General features: G+C 39.6%; 1 non-coding gene across 1 annotated transcript; it reads left to right on the forward strand.

Moving 5' to 3' along the window:
* The first annotated feature begins 6,807 nt into the window (after positions 1-6,807).
* On the forward strand, positions 6,808-6,914 carry LOC145056147 (small nucleolar RNA R71). Its single transcript, XR_013685682.1, has one exon. It is a non-coding gene; the product is annotated as a small nucleolar RNA R71 (small nucleolar RNA).
* Positions 6,915-17,304: the final 10,390 nt, after the last annotated feature.

Below are 17,304 nucleotides of genomic sequence, written 5' to 3' on the forward strand. Positions count from 1 at the left end.
CTAATCACCTCTTCCCACGATGGAATATACGGAAAGTTACCACCATCGATATGCGGAATGTTGAAGTGGTCGAAAAGCCGGATATGTGATTGATTGCTAAAATTGATTCCCCGTGCCATTTGATCTTGTAACCGCCTCATCTCCACATTGTACCAATCCATTGGTACTTCTTCATTATCAACCGGAATCACCGGCGGCTCTTCCTCCACATCCCGCTCCCTCCTCGATCGGACCCTCCTTCCCGGTGCTTCGGGACCAACTACCGGATCATCATGCGGGATAGCATAATGACCACCACCATAGTCTTCAATAATCTTGGCCCGCCGGAAAAGAATTGGATTGAATGGAGGTGTAGGAATTATCGTCATAAAGTTCCATGCACCACGGGTCATCAACCCAAACGAGTGGGCTAGCCGGGTGACAAACATACCACCATTAATTCGAGAAGTTTTGCGATCCTTGACCGCACCCTCCACTAGATATGATGTAACGCCCGGGTTTCAGGGCTAAGCATTTTTGTCAATGTAATAGTCTAGGTCAACTCTTGTAACTCTTTTTGAAGTAATAAAGATGAAATATTTGAGTATTATGTGAATTATGTGTATTTATGTGCTTATAATTTAATTATAAATGTATAATTAATAAATAATAAAAATAAGCGTCAAAATTAAAGTATAAGATAATCCCGATATCTCTACATAGAGTTGTAGAATATGTCTCAAGGTTTCCGTACATATAAAGAATGCCGAAATCCGAGTTATAACGAAGAAGTTATTACCCGTCGAAGTTTTACGGTAAAACCGGCACGGCACCGGGAAGCGTAAATAGTGAATTTACGATAGAGCAAGATTTAGCCTTAGCGATCTAAACGAAAGTCGTAGAATATGTTAAAATAAGAACATCGATAAAAAGAACGCCCAAATCTGACTTCGTATGAAGAAGTTATGATTTTTCGAAGTTTCGGAATAGCAATGTACAGCCCGAAATTCGAATATTAGATCGAGCGGTTTTTAGCCGACACGACCTGAACGAGAATCGAAGATCTCGTTAAGGGTAGCGTAACGAGAAAAAGATGGGTGAAAACGGACGTCGGATGAAGAAGTTATGAGGATTTAACAGACCAATCGTGTCCCGGCCCGTTAATAATATAAAATTTAAAATCGAGCCAAAATTAGCCGACGGAGTCTAAACGAAAGTTGTAGAGTACGTTCCCACCTTCGCGTGGATATAAAGAACGTCGAAAACGGAGGTCGTACGCGAAAGTTACGAATTTTTAAAGTCGAAGTATGAAAATGCGAAGTCTGGTGCAAGACTGGTGACGTGGCGCGTTGTGAGCCGTCCGATGAAGGTCTCAGATCTCGCTTCGGATCATGCCACGAAGCCTCGCCCTACGCCCCGCGTACGAGATCCGGAACGCCCCGCGTAACCTCGGTCTGATCCATCCGACGAGTGGAAGACAGCTGGGTCCGAGCTGGAGTTCTTATCCGAGGAGTACGCCCAGCGTACCCTCGGTACGCCCAACGTAATGTCCGAGCTGCGCACCTATAAAAGGGGTCCGAAGGCAGCCCTCATTTTCACACCAAAACTCACTCTCTCTCTAAGTTACTTTCTCTCTCTAGCCCATTTTAACCCCCTAAACCCTAGGAAGAACCCCCTAGCACCCTAGGGAAGCCCCAAGGCTCCCAGAGTCCCGAGAAAAAGGAGTTTTTCGGTTTCGAAACGTTGCTCCAATCAAGTCCCGGTTCTCGATAAAATTCGCTGTAAGTGTGCTACGCTTACGCAACTTTTAATATAGCTTTCAAATAATTATAGGAATGTTATTAGGTCCTTAAAATAATTATTTGGGCTATTATTATGAGTTATATCGAGTATTATTAACGCTTAATAATACTCGGACTAATTAATTTGTCGCGGTTATCGTTAAACTAAACCCTAGTGGTATCGATACTAGGTTTTATCGAAGGAATATCGTTTTGAGAGTATCGAAGCGCTGTCCGAGTGCTGAGTCACCACCTAACCAGGTGAGTGCATAGTTACTTTCAGCTTACACATAGATATGAAGTATTTTATATAAATTACGTGCTATGTGTGCATATTATCTGAATACTTGCTATCTATGCTGGATGAACATTGTTATACATGTTTTCAATGATTTAAACTGTATATGTATTTTATATCTACGAAAATGTTGGGGTAAAACATGGGTAGATGTAATAGCTGATGTGTGATAAAATGATGAGAGGCCTCGATGTTGATGTTGTTGTTTCTGTCATCTAGCGGAGTATGGATGACGACCACGGACTCTTCTAGACAGTCCAGTGGAACACTAGCAGGCTCGCAACCTGTAGGTGTTTGTGAACGATGTGTTCACCGGTGTACTCCATCCCCCACATGGTTGCCTTTAGGACATTTATTACTGAGGAATCCCCTTAGTAGTAGTGTCCGTCCCGATGATGATCCTTAGGCTAGGTCCCTTATGATAGGTGTTTAGGGACGTAAAGTGAGGATAACGGGAACGGGTAATCGGGTTATTGTTGATTGATGAAACTAATAAACTTATTTATTGTGGGTTGAAAACCCTATGTGCTCACCAGGCTCCCAAGCCTGACCCACTCAGTTTTATGTATTACAGGTAGTGGCGCATGAGCATAGATGTGATGTTTTGGACGAAGGATTACGGATATAGGCCTATAGATATGAAATAATGTAGTAGGGCTTATATTGTACTGTTTATGCTTTTGATCTGTACGAACATGACATCCCAAGTCTTTTAATGAAATACATTTCTATGGAAATGCTTTTGATAAATCTTTATCATATCTTGTTTTGGGACAAATTCCGCAACACTTTCATTTAAAATGTAACTCTGATTTTTAAACAAAGCATAAACAAACCGGTCTTTTCTGGCCGTGATTTTGGGGATGTCACATATGAAGCCAAACACCAAGGAATATTGCAAAAAATGCCGGGTGTGATAATGCTCCATAAGTAGAAGACATCAAGGTTGGAAACCTTGTCATCATCCTTCCTTTGGTTAATAGTGGATGAAATGAGACGATGAATAAGGCGGTGTGTAGGCGATCGAATGCTCCCCTCTTGTGCCGATTTCGGAATATAAACTTTGTTGCCAATCATGTTCCACCAACCCGTGCTTGTCACTCCATCGGGAAACACCATGTGGGATTGCTCCAAAAAGGTCCGAAAGATAATTGTTGAGACCAAGGGCTGGTCATAAATTCCCAATCGACAGGCAAGGTCGAGCACAGAACATTGATGAAATTCACCCCCAAGGCAGAAACTAAAACTTGCTGGGTGATAACAATCCACTCCCCCCGTGAAAGATACCGTGGAGAAGAACTCTAGGCATAGCTCCAAATACACCGGCTCTTGAATTCGAAAGACCCGACTCCACCCCTCACAAATCATCGTTTCTCCTTTGTGGGTAAACTCCTTTAAAAGATAAGGAGCTAACTCCTCTTCATAGCGTACACTTTGCAACCAATCCCAATCTTTCCTATTGGGCACGTAAATTTCTTTCTTCCTTATGTCAGCCAACTTCTTCTTCTACTTCTGCATCGTTGAAGCAGACTCGATTTGTGGGAAATTCAACCAAGGAAAGTCCCCTTGGCGTCCACTAGAACTTTGCCCCCTGTTGAACATTATTTCTGCAAAACAAAGATACAAAACCCAGAAACATATATTATAATTAAAAGAAGTCATGCACGTGTTCCCCGACTCGACTCGTCGAGTCCATGGATGACTCAGCGAGTCGCAAGAACTGCACGAATCAGTCTAAATTAGACCATGAAATCTCAAAATTACTTCAAGGGTTTTGTCTAGGCACGTGTTTATAAGGTATTAGGCAAGAATAAGCATGCAAAACATCCTGATTCATGAAAAATCGAAACCCTACAAATTTACTATTTTTCAAAATCGGGTTTTTTCTATGCAATTTCCATCATAGATAATCTTAAAATCATGCTTTTAACAGAAAAGAGGAAGAAATTAGTTACCTTTAGCGATGGAACTTGAAAAATTTGAAGAACAATGAAGAGGAAGATGAATGCTTGAGAGAGAATTGAGAGAGAGGCGCACGGCGAGTGGGTTTAAAAAAAACTGATTCTTTTAGGGTTAAAACCCTAGTTACCAGTTGTAAAAGTAATTCTTATTCTTATTTTTTTTCTGTGAATAATACCGACTAGTCGAGTCAGGGTCAGACTCGGCGAGTCTGGTCGCGATGCCATTTTTTTCTGAAATCTATATGGACTCGTCGAGTCATGGTCAGACCCGGCGAGTCTCTTGCAAAAAAAATTTTAAAAATTTTGTCATTAATTTTGAAAAGAAAATTCATTTCACCCCACACTTATTCCATGCACACTCTCAAGCAGACATGTTCGATGATTCGAAAAAAAAAAATCAAACAAAACTAAAATCTAAAAAGTAAAAGAAAGCAAACTCTAAACAACGGGTTGCCTCCCGCCAAGCGCTTCTTTTTAAGGAGTCATTATCTAGACTCCTTCCCATCTACGTTTCGTCATCTTCCAGTATCGGGAATGCACGCCTAATCTTTTGTGGTTTGTACTTTGTCTTTTAAGTGTGAATCTTCTTTTTATAAGCCCTTTTTAATTCATCTCTCTTCTTTTTCACAGCATCATCCTCAGCTGCTTGGGCTTCCTTTTTTCCCTTCTTCTTCTTCACCCCATTCTTTTTCACCTTCTCTTGCACCTCATTTTCTTTAAACTTAATTACTTCGTATTTTGTGAAAGTTTGTGCTCTAGGTTTGGTAATGAATGGTTGATCAGCTTCCACCCTCATTTCCTTTGCCTCCTCCTCTTTTTCTGTGCTCACCCCATCTTCAAGAGGGATTGCATCAAGACATGCTACATCAGCGTGTTGAACTTCCGTTTCCATTTCTCCTCCTGCTGTTTGTTCTTCTAAAGAATCATGAAAAATATCCAAATCCAGAATATGCAGAGAACTAGCAACAAGCAAATCTAAATCGTCCAAGTTGTTATCAAATTCGACGAGACTCGTCGAGTCCAGTAAAGTGACCCAGCAAGTCTGATCGTATTCCATCATTTCTTGGGTGTTTTTTGAGTCGGCTCCTTCCAGTAGCTTTTCTAACTCCTCCAAGTCCTTGTTAACATCTCCATCCTCTCCAGAATGTAGCAGAAACTTGCTTGGATCTTCTTTTTGCAAAAGTGCAAGTTCTTTTTGTAATATCTCATCATCCAAATGGATAAATGAGATCTTTTCTTTTCTTTCCTCTTCTTGCTTGGCTTATGGTATAGCTTTAAATATTACGGACTCATCACCCACCCTCAACGTTAATGTAGACTCACATAAATCAATTAAAGCACAAGCGGTGTTTAAAAATGACCTCCCCAAAATAATTGGAATTTCGGGGTCTTCTTCCATATCAACAACCTCGAAGTCTACCGGAAATATAAACTTGTCGACTTTAATAAGGAGATCCTCACAAACGCCTTGTGGATGAATTATTGTCTTGTCTGCCAAATGGATCTTCATATTTACCGGTCTTGGCTCCGGTAAATTCAACCTCTTAAAGAAAGAGAAAGGCATCAGATTGATGCTTGCACCCAAGTCGGTCAATTCTTGGGTGACAACTTCATTACCAAACTGGCACGGAATTATAATATTCCACGGATCGCCCTTCTTTTCGGGTAGCTCACTCAATAGTATCTCCGCGACTTCAGCCAAATCTTTCCTAGCAGCAAAAAGACTTTTAGCAAGTTGAAGTATTTGGGTGTCTGGAGTATCGTTTCCACAAATGGCACATTAACTTGTAGGGCTTTAACATGCTTCATGAAGGTTCTATATGCTTCAACTTTTTCCGCACGCATGGCTTTGATTGGGTATGGCAAAGGAGGATTATATGGCTTTAAAGGACTGACAGTTTTGTCATTTACGCATAGACTCGTCGAGTCCAATGGAGTGACTCGGCAAGTTGGATCGGGTTTTGCTGGAGCCGCTTCTTCTACCTTTTCTGCCTTCCTCTTGGAGATTCTCAGTGCATCTGTGCATATTTCTTCCTTGCTGGAGGTTATTGCACTAACATTCTCCATTCTTGGATTAGGTTCGGTGTTACTTGGAAGTTGACCCGGTCTTCTATCATTCACTTGATGCGCAAGCTGTCCCAACTGTTTCTCAATGTTGAGAAAGGATGCCTGCTGATTCCTTAGCATATTTCTGGTCTCGTGTATTGCAGCATCGTGATCACTGTGTCTCTTTTCGGATGAGGCTATGAATCTAGTGAATAATTCTTCTAAATCGGTTTTCTTTTATACCGGTTCTTCCTTTTGATATAGTCCCCTCTCCTTCTGCTTGTATTTTTCCTCCTTAGCCTTCTTATACTCTTCGTATGGGAGCCATTCCTTCTTAGGTTTTCGCCAATTTTCGTCGTATCGATCACCACTTGAATAGAAGACTTGAGCTTTCTTATTTCCATTCTCATCCAAATCACAATCCTTTGTGAGATGGGGCCCTCTACAATTTTCACACCCCACCCTAATAGCATGGATTTTTTGATCCATTTTTGTCATTCTTCTATCAAGACTATCAAGCTTAGCTATCACCGCCGCCATGCTATCATTTGCCAAGTTCACTACTCCCCGACTTACTTCATTTCTTGGATTATGGTATTCTCTAGAGTGCTTAGAGAATTCTTCGATTAACTCCTTAATTACTGGGGGCGTCTTCTTCGTGAGCGGGCCTTGGGAATCGAGCAATTGCCTTGTAGTGACATGGACTCCATCATAGAAAATGGAGACCTCTTGTTGGCTATTAAGGTCATGGTGTGGGCAATTTCTAAGCAAGCTCTTGTACCTTTCCCAAGCTTCATAAAGAGATTCTCCGGGTTGTTGCTCGAAGTTGGCAATGGCTTTCTTTAGCTTGGCTATTTTGGAGGGCGGGCAAAAATGGTCTATGAATTCTTCTTTCATCTTGGCCCATGTGGTGACCGTTCCGGGAGGAAGTGAATTTAGCCAATCTTTTGCAGCCCCTTTAAACGTGACTGGAAGCATGCGAAGAAGTTGGGTCTCGCGTGGAACATTCGGTACACAGAAGTAGTCGGCCACATCATTCACTTCGTCCAAGTGCTTGTAGGCGTCTTCGTGATCCTTCCCGTAAAAAGGAATCTCCTTGAGTTGAGTGATAATATGGCCTTTTAGTTCGAAAGTAGCAGTCGTGGGAATTGCGGGCTGCACAAGTCCCGGCCCGGTGTCATCGCGCATCCTCTTCTTCCATTCCCCCATGGGGACTTCATCGATATTAGCCATAGTGATAGCTAAATCGTCTTCCAATCCGGAGTCGTGCTCGTATGTGGGTTCTTCTTCTTCCTCGGTCTCGTACTCGATATCTTCTTGAATTGGGTCTTCAATTGTCAACGAGGCACTGGATGCTCCTGTTTTGCTGCTCCTCTTCTTGCTGAAAACGGACTTTAAGTTTTTGAGTGGTGAGTTCTTTGAAGAAGTGGATTCTCCAACGGTTTTGCCTTTGCTCCTTCTTAGTGCAGATTCCGGGTCTTCAAAAGGAGGGACCAGAGGTGTATCAGATCCTCGGGTCATGGAACAACTGTAAACAAAACAAAAAAAACGCGTAAAAAGAACAAAAACGAAATAAAAATTAAAGCTGAAACAGCGATGTAGTCGCCGAGTCTGCACGAATGCACTCGGCGAGTTCAAGGCAAAAACTAAAAACGGAATTTTATTGAAACTAATTCAACTTACTAAATTACTTTTTAAATAACTTTGTGCAAGATAAATCCCACACAAAGGATCGATTAAACTAGAATTTAATGCTAATTTTAGAACCGTTCCCCGGCAACGGCGCCAAAAACTTGATGTGTGCAAACTCACTTAGTTTTAAACCTACTTTTAATTATCAAATAACACACAAAAGGCAGTGAACCTATCAATTGTGATATAGTTAAATAAGTAGGGTATCGAACACAGGGAACGGTAAATTAAAACTAAAAACTAATTTTATCTAAATTAATTAATAAGTAGGGGTTTTCTCTAGTTTTACAAGACTAGAAACTTACTAACTATTACTTACTTAAAAACTAGAAAGCAAAGGACTAACTAAATTCAATAGCGGGAAGGAACTTCTATTTAGTTCAACTCAATTGATCCTATGGTTGATTACAAGGTAATGGTGCAATGGATTAATTCTTTTGTCGGTTACCGATTCAAGTGATTAATTTCGCATTCACTACACTAATCCTTAGCAAACAAACTAACTTAAACAGTGGCCAGTTGTCTAATTTAATTAAATTTACTAGATTAATTATTCGGGTTAAGTTAGACTTGCAATAGTTAACTAATTTATTCTTTTAATTAACTTCTTGTTTGATGGTCATCTCACAAGCTTGCACATGAATTTACTCAATTTTCTTATTAACTCTAGTTTCATATTCATTAATACTAGACATATGACAATAGTGATCACAAAGCATATGAGATTGATAATCAATAGATGTTCATGCTAATCAATTATCTCCATATTAACAGAAAATTAATTATTATTCACACACAAGGTTCTTTAGCAAGCTAAAATAACAAAATTCACCAACTTAGAATTAATCCTACCAACAATCAAACCATATTATCAATTTTGTATCCCCAAACAGAAGTCTAAAGGTTTTAGCTCATAATTGAAGTAAATAACAGCAAACAAACATAGTCTAATTGTTTAACCATAATGACAAAACAAAAGATTAAGTGGAATGATGAAATTTGCCTCAATTCTCTTTCGGGATTGAATTCTAGCTTATGACTTCGTCTTCTAGGGTCTTTCTGACTTCTTAATCGCAGCAAAACTCTTCTGAATCGTCCCAGAATTCCCCCATATCGTTCTGTGGAGTTATCTTTATATATATGAATCGACTCGTCGAGTCAGGTGGCGACTCGTCGAGTCCATCTCACATTCCCCGTATTGTGATAACTCTCTGGGATCCCGAGTCTTTATCTTCTCGATTCTTCGATCGGACTCGCCGAGTAGTCGCCCCTACTTGCCGAGTAAGTGCTTTTTTCAATGTTTTTCTTCTTTGTTCCATTCTCGAACTTCTAACTGTTTCTCCCGCTTCCTTTCGCTTCCGAGCTTCATTTTTGGACTGAAAACATAATTCAAACACTTTTAAGTACCTTTTGTCCATAAAATGCAATAATTTAGCTAATAAATGAATAAAAATGTTTACTTAATATGAACTAATTATGCACATATCAGTTCCTGATTGGGTTAATTGTGGGATTTGACATAGAGTTAGAGGTCGGTATTTGGCAAGTAGCATGATTGGAGGTTGATTCTTCATGCCAGGTGAGTCTTCTCACTATACATTACCTTGAGTGGTATAATGAGTTGACCAGAGGGTCTTATGTGCTATGTATGAGATTACGTGCTATGTATGAGATTACGTGCTATGTGTTATATGTATGTTGTATGATTATGTAGACCGGACTGGAGGGTCCAATGATATAGACCAGACCGGAGGGTCCAACGATTCAGACCGGGCCAGAGGGCCCAATGAGCTATGACTGAACCGGAGGGTCCGACGAGCTACGGGACTGGAGGGTCCCGCTGAGACATCTTGACCAGAGGGTCGAGTTTAGCCTTGAGTGGCGTATTTGTGGTATGTGGTATATTGGGGAACTCACTAAGCATTTATGCTTACAGTTGTTGTGTTGATGTCTCAGGTACTAGCGAGGACCGTGGGAAGCCAACGGCGTGACATGTACACACACCGATGGAGTTTATTATGTGTAGAGATCTTAGGATTTGTTTTGAAAACACTATTGATTATGGATTTGAAATTGTGATGTGATACATTATGTGTTTTTGAAAACGAAAAAAAATTATTTTGAAATTTTACAGTGTTACATATATAAAAGGTCTAACCCTACCAATACAAGATATGGCTGCATCTCTTTGATCTAACACATACAACCATGCCAAGAAATTGGCCATTAGTTTGACAAACTCGTTAGTCTGTCAAGAAACCATGATCTAGAAAGAGGATACCACCAGAACTGAGCATAATAAAAGGAAATATGAGATTAGTTCCATGAGAAACTCAAGTAAACCCTCTCACAAGAAGCAAAACACCAAGAAAAGTCATGACGCACCAACCCTTCTGCAGAAACGTTATAGTGGGAAGCAACCGTTATGCAACCAGTGCAATCGCCATCACAAAGGTGACTGCTTCTTCTGTAACAAGTGCAACAAAAAGGGACACATTGACAACTTTTGCAGAACCCCAAAATCTATCACAGAAAACCAAGGTACGAGTACTGGAGATTGGCGGAGGAAAATATTGTTATGGATGTAGTGAAAACGGGCATTTTATCTAACGCCCGTAGATCAGGGCTAGTCAATTTAGAGACGATAAGAGTCAAAAATGACTTTTTAATGGAAGATTATTTTTAAGGATTAATCTTAACTATGTTGTAGTATATGTTACAAGGATTTCGTATATATAAAGAATGCTGAAATCCGAGTTATAACGAAGAAGTTATGACTTGTCGAACTTTCGCAACAGAACCGGTATGACACAGCGCAACGTAAATAGTGAATTTACGATAGAGAGACATTTAGCCTTAGGGATCTAAATGAAAGTCTTAGAATACGTTAAACCGCAAGCGTGCATAAAAAGAACGTCTAAATCTGACTTCGTATGAGGAAGTTATGATTTTTCGAAGTTTCGGCTTAGCAGTGTACAGCCCGAAGTTCGAATATGAGATCAAGCGATATTTAGCCGAAACAATCTAATTGGGAATTGAAGATATCATTGATAGTAGTGCAACGGCGGAAAGACAGACAAAAACGGACGTCAGACGAAGGAGTTATGATTTTCTAACGGAGTTTTCCTGTCCCGGCCTACTAAAAATAATATAACAAAATATATTAAAAATAAAGTCAAAATTAGCCGAAGAAGTCTAAACGAGAGTTGTAGAGCATAATCTCACCTACGCGTGGATATAAAGAACGTCAAAAACGGAGCTCGTATGCAAAAGATAAGAATTTCTAAAGTTCAGGGCACGAAATCTGACCATGTGTCAGAACTCACGACGTGAACACTGTGTTCACGACGTGAACTCAGAAAAACGTCACCTGGACTCTGTCAGACCCCACTTGTGATGACGCGTGATGTAGTGACGATCAAGCCCCACGACGTGGGAGTACTGTTCACGACGTGAATTTCAAGAAAATGACCCTATAAATAGAAACCGAAGGGCAATCGGCTATGGTTGCTATTTCACCATCTCTCTCACTCCCGATACCCCCTATAACTATCCCGAAGTACTCCCGAAGCCCAGGTAACATCCCGAGACCCGAAGCAAGTCCCGAAGCCCGAGGATCCCGAGAAGTAAAATTCTCGAGCCGAAGCTCTGCCCGCGAGAAGCCGGTTTTTGTGAAGATCTTCCAGATCTACCGAAGAATACTACTTTTACAAGCCGTAGTGCTGTCCGATCATCTTCTGATCAAGTGAGTGTATAGTCCCTTTCATAAACATGATTTTAGTACAAGTATTGGTTGAATATATTATATTTATGTTATGAGTGAGTGTGTAGTTACTTTCTTCTAACACATAAATATGAAGTATTTGCTATGAAATATGTGCTATGTGTTTATATATTGTTTGTTTATTTGAGATGGGTGTGGAATGAATGTTTATATAGGTTGTTAATGATTTAAACTGTATATGTATTTCATATCTACAAATATGTTGGGTAGAACATAGGTATATGAAATAGTGGCAACTATGAGACGTAGTGCCTATTGTGTAAACCCTGGTGGCTATGAGACGTAGTGCCTATTATGTAAACCCCGGTGACTATGAGACGTAGTGCCTATTGTGTAAACCCTGGTGACTATGAGACGTAGTGCCTATTGTGTAAACCTTGGTGACTATGAGACGTAGTGCCAATTGTATGAACCCTGGTGACTATGTGACGTAGTACCTGTTGTATAAACTGTGGTAGCAAATGGACTTTGTGCCAATTCCTTAGGTGAATCCTTAGGAATGAATGAACGAGGAATAGTTTATTCTTAGGGTAAATCTTTAAGAAACGAAAGGAGATAATGAGGATGGGTAATTAGGTTGATTGTTTGATGATTAAATATAATAATTATAACCCACTCAGTTTTCTTTGAATTACAGGTAATGGCACAAGAGTATAAGTTGGTGGACTTGATGAGAGATTTTGGATTATAGATCAGTAGTTATAATTAACTGTTGTAAGCTCTATTTTATACTGTTTATGCTTTTGGTCTGTATCGGAACATGACATCCCGAGATTTTTTTATTTAACGAAAATACATTTCTTTAAAGAAATGCTTTGATAAACTCTTATCACATTTTGTTTTGGGAACAACTTCTGCAACAGTTTTCTTTAAAAGATTACTCTAATTTTAAAACAAAGCATAAACAAATCGGTCTTTTCTGGCCGTGAAATTGGGGATGTCACGGTTGGTATCAGAGCATTAGTTTAAGCGAACTAGGAATTTGTAGGATTTCTGGACGTAAACTTAGAATGTTAAGTGAAGATTGTGAGATGAGTGTCTGTCATATTTTAGACACAAGCACTAGTATATTTTAGGAAAGATGCCTAAAATGCTTTTATGTGCTAAATGCTATATGTTTTCCATATATGCTATTATTTGTTTGGATCTATGGTTTGTTGCCAACCGGATCTAGAAACCTTATGTGTTTAAGATTCTAGGCGTACGAATACGGTATTAGAACTAGCCTGTAAAGGTTTCGGATCGATAAGGAGATTTATACGTCTATCGTAAATAAAGTTTTATTATCTTAAATTCTCGCCTGGTACGTCGAACGTATACTTGGATGTACAAAACGTTATGGAGAAGAATCGTAGAGATTTGAGTAAATGGAGGAAATGAAAGGCTTATGATGGTGAATGACACCTATCGGAAGATATCGTAAGAGTGGTATCTTGCCTTTAGAATATGCCTGATAAAATAACGGAACGTTTAGAGGAGTACGGTACGTCTGAAGTACACCTTCGATTAGCAGGATGGTGGAACGATTTGTGTAATTCTTGAAGTTTTCCCATCGTCTGGAATTTCCATCACCAACCAAGTTGAAGTAAAATTGATGATTGGAGATACGCATGGAAGAAGTCCTAGTAGAGTCTAGGAAAATTTTATGATTAATTGGGAACATTCATATGTGTTAAATTGTTTGATGATTTTAGGACTTGGGGACTGTGAGACAATACTTGGGACGAGTACGAGTAGGTGTGAATAGTAGCATAGATCTATACTACCGGAAGCACAGGACTCACACTTGGATCTAGAAAAGTCACAATGTTACAAAGAAGCTAGTGATTGGTCTCATTTTATTCAAGTATGTCGTTACCATTGTTTTTGTGACAACCCGATAGTTTAACTCTTTGTAATGACCTAAAAGGTCAAGTATTGTAACCACTTTTGAATTAATAAAATTAACTTTCATAATAAAATGTACGAATAGTTCTATTTAAATTCTTTCTATGTTCAATGTCTTTAAACCATGATCGTACGTAAAAAGAACGCCCAAATCCGACTTCATATATTGAAGTTATGATTTTTCCAAGTTCAGCTTAGCAACAGACAGCTAAAAACTCGAATCGGAGATCGAGCGACTTTTGGCCGGAATGACCTAAACGAGAATCGAAGGTCTCCACAATGGTATTTCAGCGATAAAAAGTCTGGCAAAAATCGACGTCAGATAAAGAAGTTATGAATTTTTGAAGAAATTCCTTAAACACGATGAGTTATAAAATAAATAATAAAAATAATTTCGGAATTTGCCAACGGAGTCTAAACGAAAGTTGTAGAGCGTAGTCTCACCTACGCGTGGATATAAAGACCATCGAAAACGGAGTTCGTATGAAGAAGATATGAATTTTTGAAGTTTATTAAATAAATTATATATTTATTTAATTCAAAAATCGAGCTCTATCCGAAGAGGAGTCAGCGTCCTCATCCGAGGTACGCGCTGCGTACCCCTGTACGCCCTGCGTACCCGAGGGACTTGGCCTCAGATCGTCCACGTCGCCCTATGCGAGGCTACCGACCCGTCCGACCCGCCGTCCCATCCGACCCGACAGACTGATCCGTCCCATCCAAAGCCGAGGCAGTCGAGGCTTCGGTCATGCATGACGTACGCGTACGCGCTGCGTACGAGCGTACACCCCGCGTACGAGGCTTCTCAGACCCCCCTATAAATAGCATGCGAAGGCTTCCGAAAAAGAGGCTCATTTCTCTCCTTTCTCTAATGATATTGCCTCGTTTTCCGTGCCCGTTCAAACCCGAAGCTCTGGTCTTTTTGCTCAAGTCCCGAGGGTCGATTTTACTCCCGAGATTCCCGAGAATCCCGAGAAAAATCCGTTTCCCGAGACGAAACTCTGCCCGGTTTTCCATCTCGCTATCTTCAAACTTTCAAGTGAGTTCATACCCCTTTAATTTACCTTTTAAATGTTCTATAAATTCTTTTATATGCTTTCAAGGGGGGGGATTACAAGTAAAACACACGAGTATTATCGTGTGTTACATAAAGAACTATTTTATATGCTTTTATATATCCAAATCACATGCGATTTGCAAACTTTATAAGGAATTTTCATATATATAATATATGTTAAAATAGCATTCTATCTTTTGATATATAAATTTGTTGTAATGCATGTATAAACTAAACTTTTCTTAGATTATACTTGTCTATCTTAGACTCTACACCAAAAATCTATGCTTTCATAAACAAATGATTCCTTTTCTAGGTATTTCTAAACAAACGAGACACACTTTTAGAAAACTATAATAAGTATAGTTTTACGAACAAATTTCTAACTCTTATGTACTAGAAACATGAATTTCAAGAAGTCACTTTCGTATACAAGAACAAACGTAACATTTTAACAAGTAGATCTGTTTTTATACCACGGTTTTGTGAGACACTAACTTCATGTACGTTCGAGTACACATTTCAAGTCTTGTATTATATACCAGAATCCCTTGGAGGGGGAGCATGGTGTTTGTGTATAGATCTATACGGGCTTGACAACCCGCGCCCTGACTGTTAGCTGCAGTCCACCGTTTGGGGTGACAAACGTCATAACATTCCAACGCCTGAAGAACGTTGTGTATAGGCATTCCGAGTCAATAGTATGGTTATAAAACTCACATGCGGTATTAAAAATGCATTGATTTACAAGGTTTTCAAACACATTGGTGATTTTACACTTACATACATTTTAGAAACAAACATTGGTCTTGAGTGAAGGCTACTTTTATACTAGTAGAAAATATAGGATTTTCTAAACACAAACAAACAAAGACAAAACATTTCATTTCATACAAACATTGTCACTTAAATACTTATGAAACTCACCAGCTTAAATGTTGATGTACTCTTTCAAAATTACTTGTATGTCCCAGGAAATCAGTAATTTCAGGTATTCGTTATGCTTTTGATGAAGGGATGCTGCGGCGCCAGTTTAATCTCGTATTTTGACATCATATTGTAATTGGTTTTGAACATGTAACTTTTGACAAATGTAAACTTTCAATTATATATATATGATGGTTGTATTGCTTTCTTTACTATGTATTCATTTGTTACGTTACCACATGAAGTCATCCTCCCCCGAACGTTTCCGCCGTTCAGCTTTGGGGGTGTGACAGATTGGTATCAGAGCAATGTTTATAGTGAACTAAGTATATTGAACCACATAAGATATACAAACTATAAATGCTTAAGGGACTAATACTCTCTGACAAAACAAATTTTCTTTTTACGCTTAAGCAGCATTGCGTTCAACTTAAATTGATAGTTCATTTAAGTACAATTACATGCATACCACAAATTATTTTCATGTTATCCAACTATACAAGTATTTAGACAAGTTGACACTACGATTGAGACTCGATATATGTAATCAGATTTTGGACAAATATAGCGTGATCAACTATATTTGCCCGAGATTGGACCAACATATATCGAGGAATGATCGTAGTAAGCAACAAGTCAAAACTTACCAAACCATTACTAGAATCAAACACAAGAATTTAAATACTATAGGAGTATTTGCTATCTAAACTAGTTTAACTTACATGTTTTGCATGTTTCAACTTTATTCCATTCTTATAACCCTATTTCTCGTACAGTCAAATGGCTGGATTTCACCACCCTGGCGACCCCTACTTTCCCAACCAAGGCAACGGAGGATGGATCAAAGATGATCCCGACGAGGACGAGGAACCCATAGAAGTGGGTGATGACTCTGGTACCGACTCAAAGCCAGAAGTTATCGATCCACCACCCATTCAACCTCCCGTCTTCGTAAGGAACTTTCAAGGACCGACTCCCGTCTGGGGAAGTCACCTCCACCATTGGAGCCAACAGCAAAACCTATGCCCTCCCTACGGCATGTGCCGGGACTTCTATGATGTCCGCGGCGGAGGTTCGGCCGATCGAGCACTCCCGGTAATGGTGGGTAAGTTAGCCAATCAGTCCTATCAGTCTGGAGTTCAAGCTAGTCGACTCTGGGATGTCAACGTGGAAGTGCAGGTTCACACTTCTAACATCCGTAGGCTGGACAAGATACAAGACAATGCTCAACTCCAAACCGAAGCATTTCAAGCGCAAATGATTGCAGCCCTCGCTGAACTGAGGGAACAACAAGCCGCTTTTGATAGGCGACTAATGGAGTCGAAGCAATCAGATGCGGAGTCAAGCTCCAAGCGCAACCTACATCACAAGTAGTGCTTGTCGAAGACTCGAATTTTTTTATAGCTTAGGACATCGGCTAAAAGTCTTTAAATTTCTCGAACTTTGTAATCGGAGACCCTTATAGGGGTCAAATTTTCATGATCGTTGTAACAACTTTTATATTAATATAAGTGACACTATTATTACTATGTTAAGTATTTCGTTCAAACCTTGAAAGGTCTTTGAGAAACCAAATACTTGTTTCATACCTTCAATCTTACAAATAACTTTCATTCTTCTAGACTCATACTATCATCTGTTGTTGAACTATAGCGATTTAGTTCATGAGACACATACATTTTCTATTCTATGAGATTCTTATCCTTGTCTTTTCAACCTATAGTTGAAGGATGCCTCCACGTAGGAATCCAAGACGAAACAACGGTGGGGAAGCACCTGTACCACCACCACCTCCACCACCTCAATTTGATGTTGTTATGTTCCAAGCAGCAGTCACCGCAGCGGTGACAGTTGCCATGTCACAGATCAATAACTCGAGTACTAATGGCTCG

This window comes from Lactuca serriola, chromosome 5, assembly GCF_051521515.1.
Source record: "Lactuca serriola cultivar US96UC23 chromosome 5, Lser_US96UC23_V15, whole genome shotgun sequence".
Taxonomy (NCBI): Eukaryota; Viridiplantae; Streptophyta; class Magnoliopsida; order Asterales; family Asteraceae; genus Lactuca; species Lactuca serriola.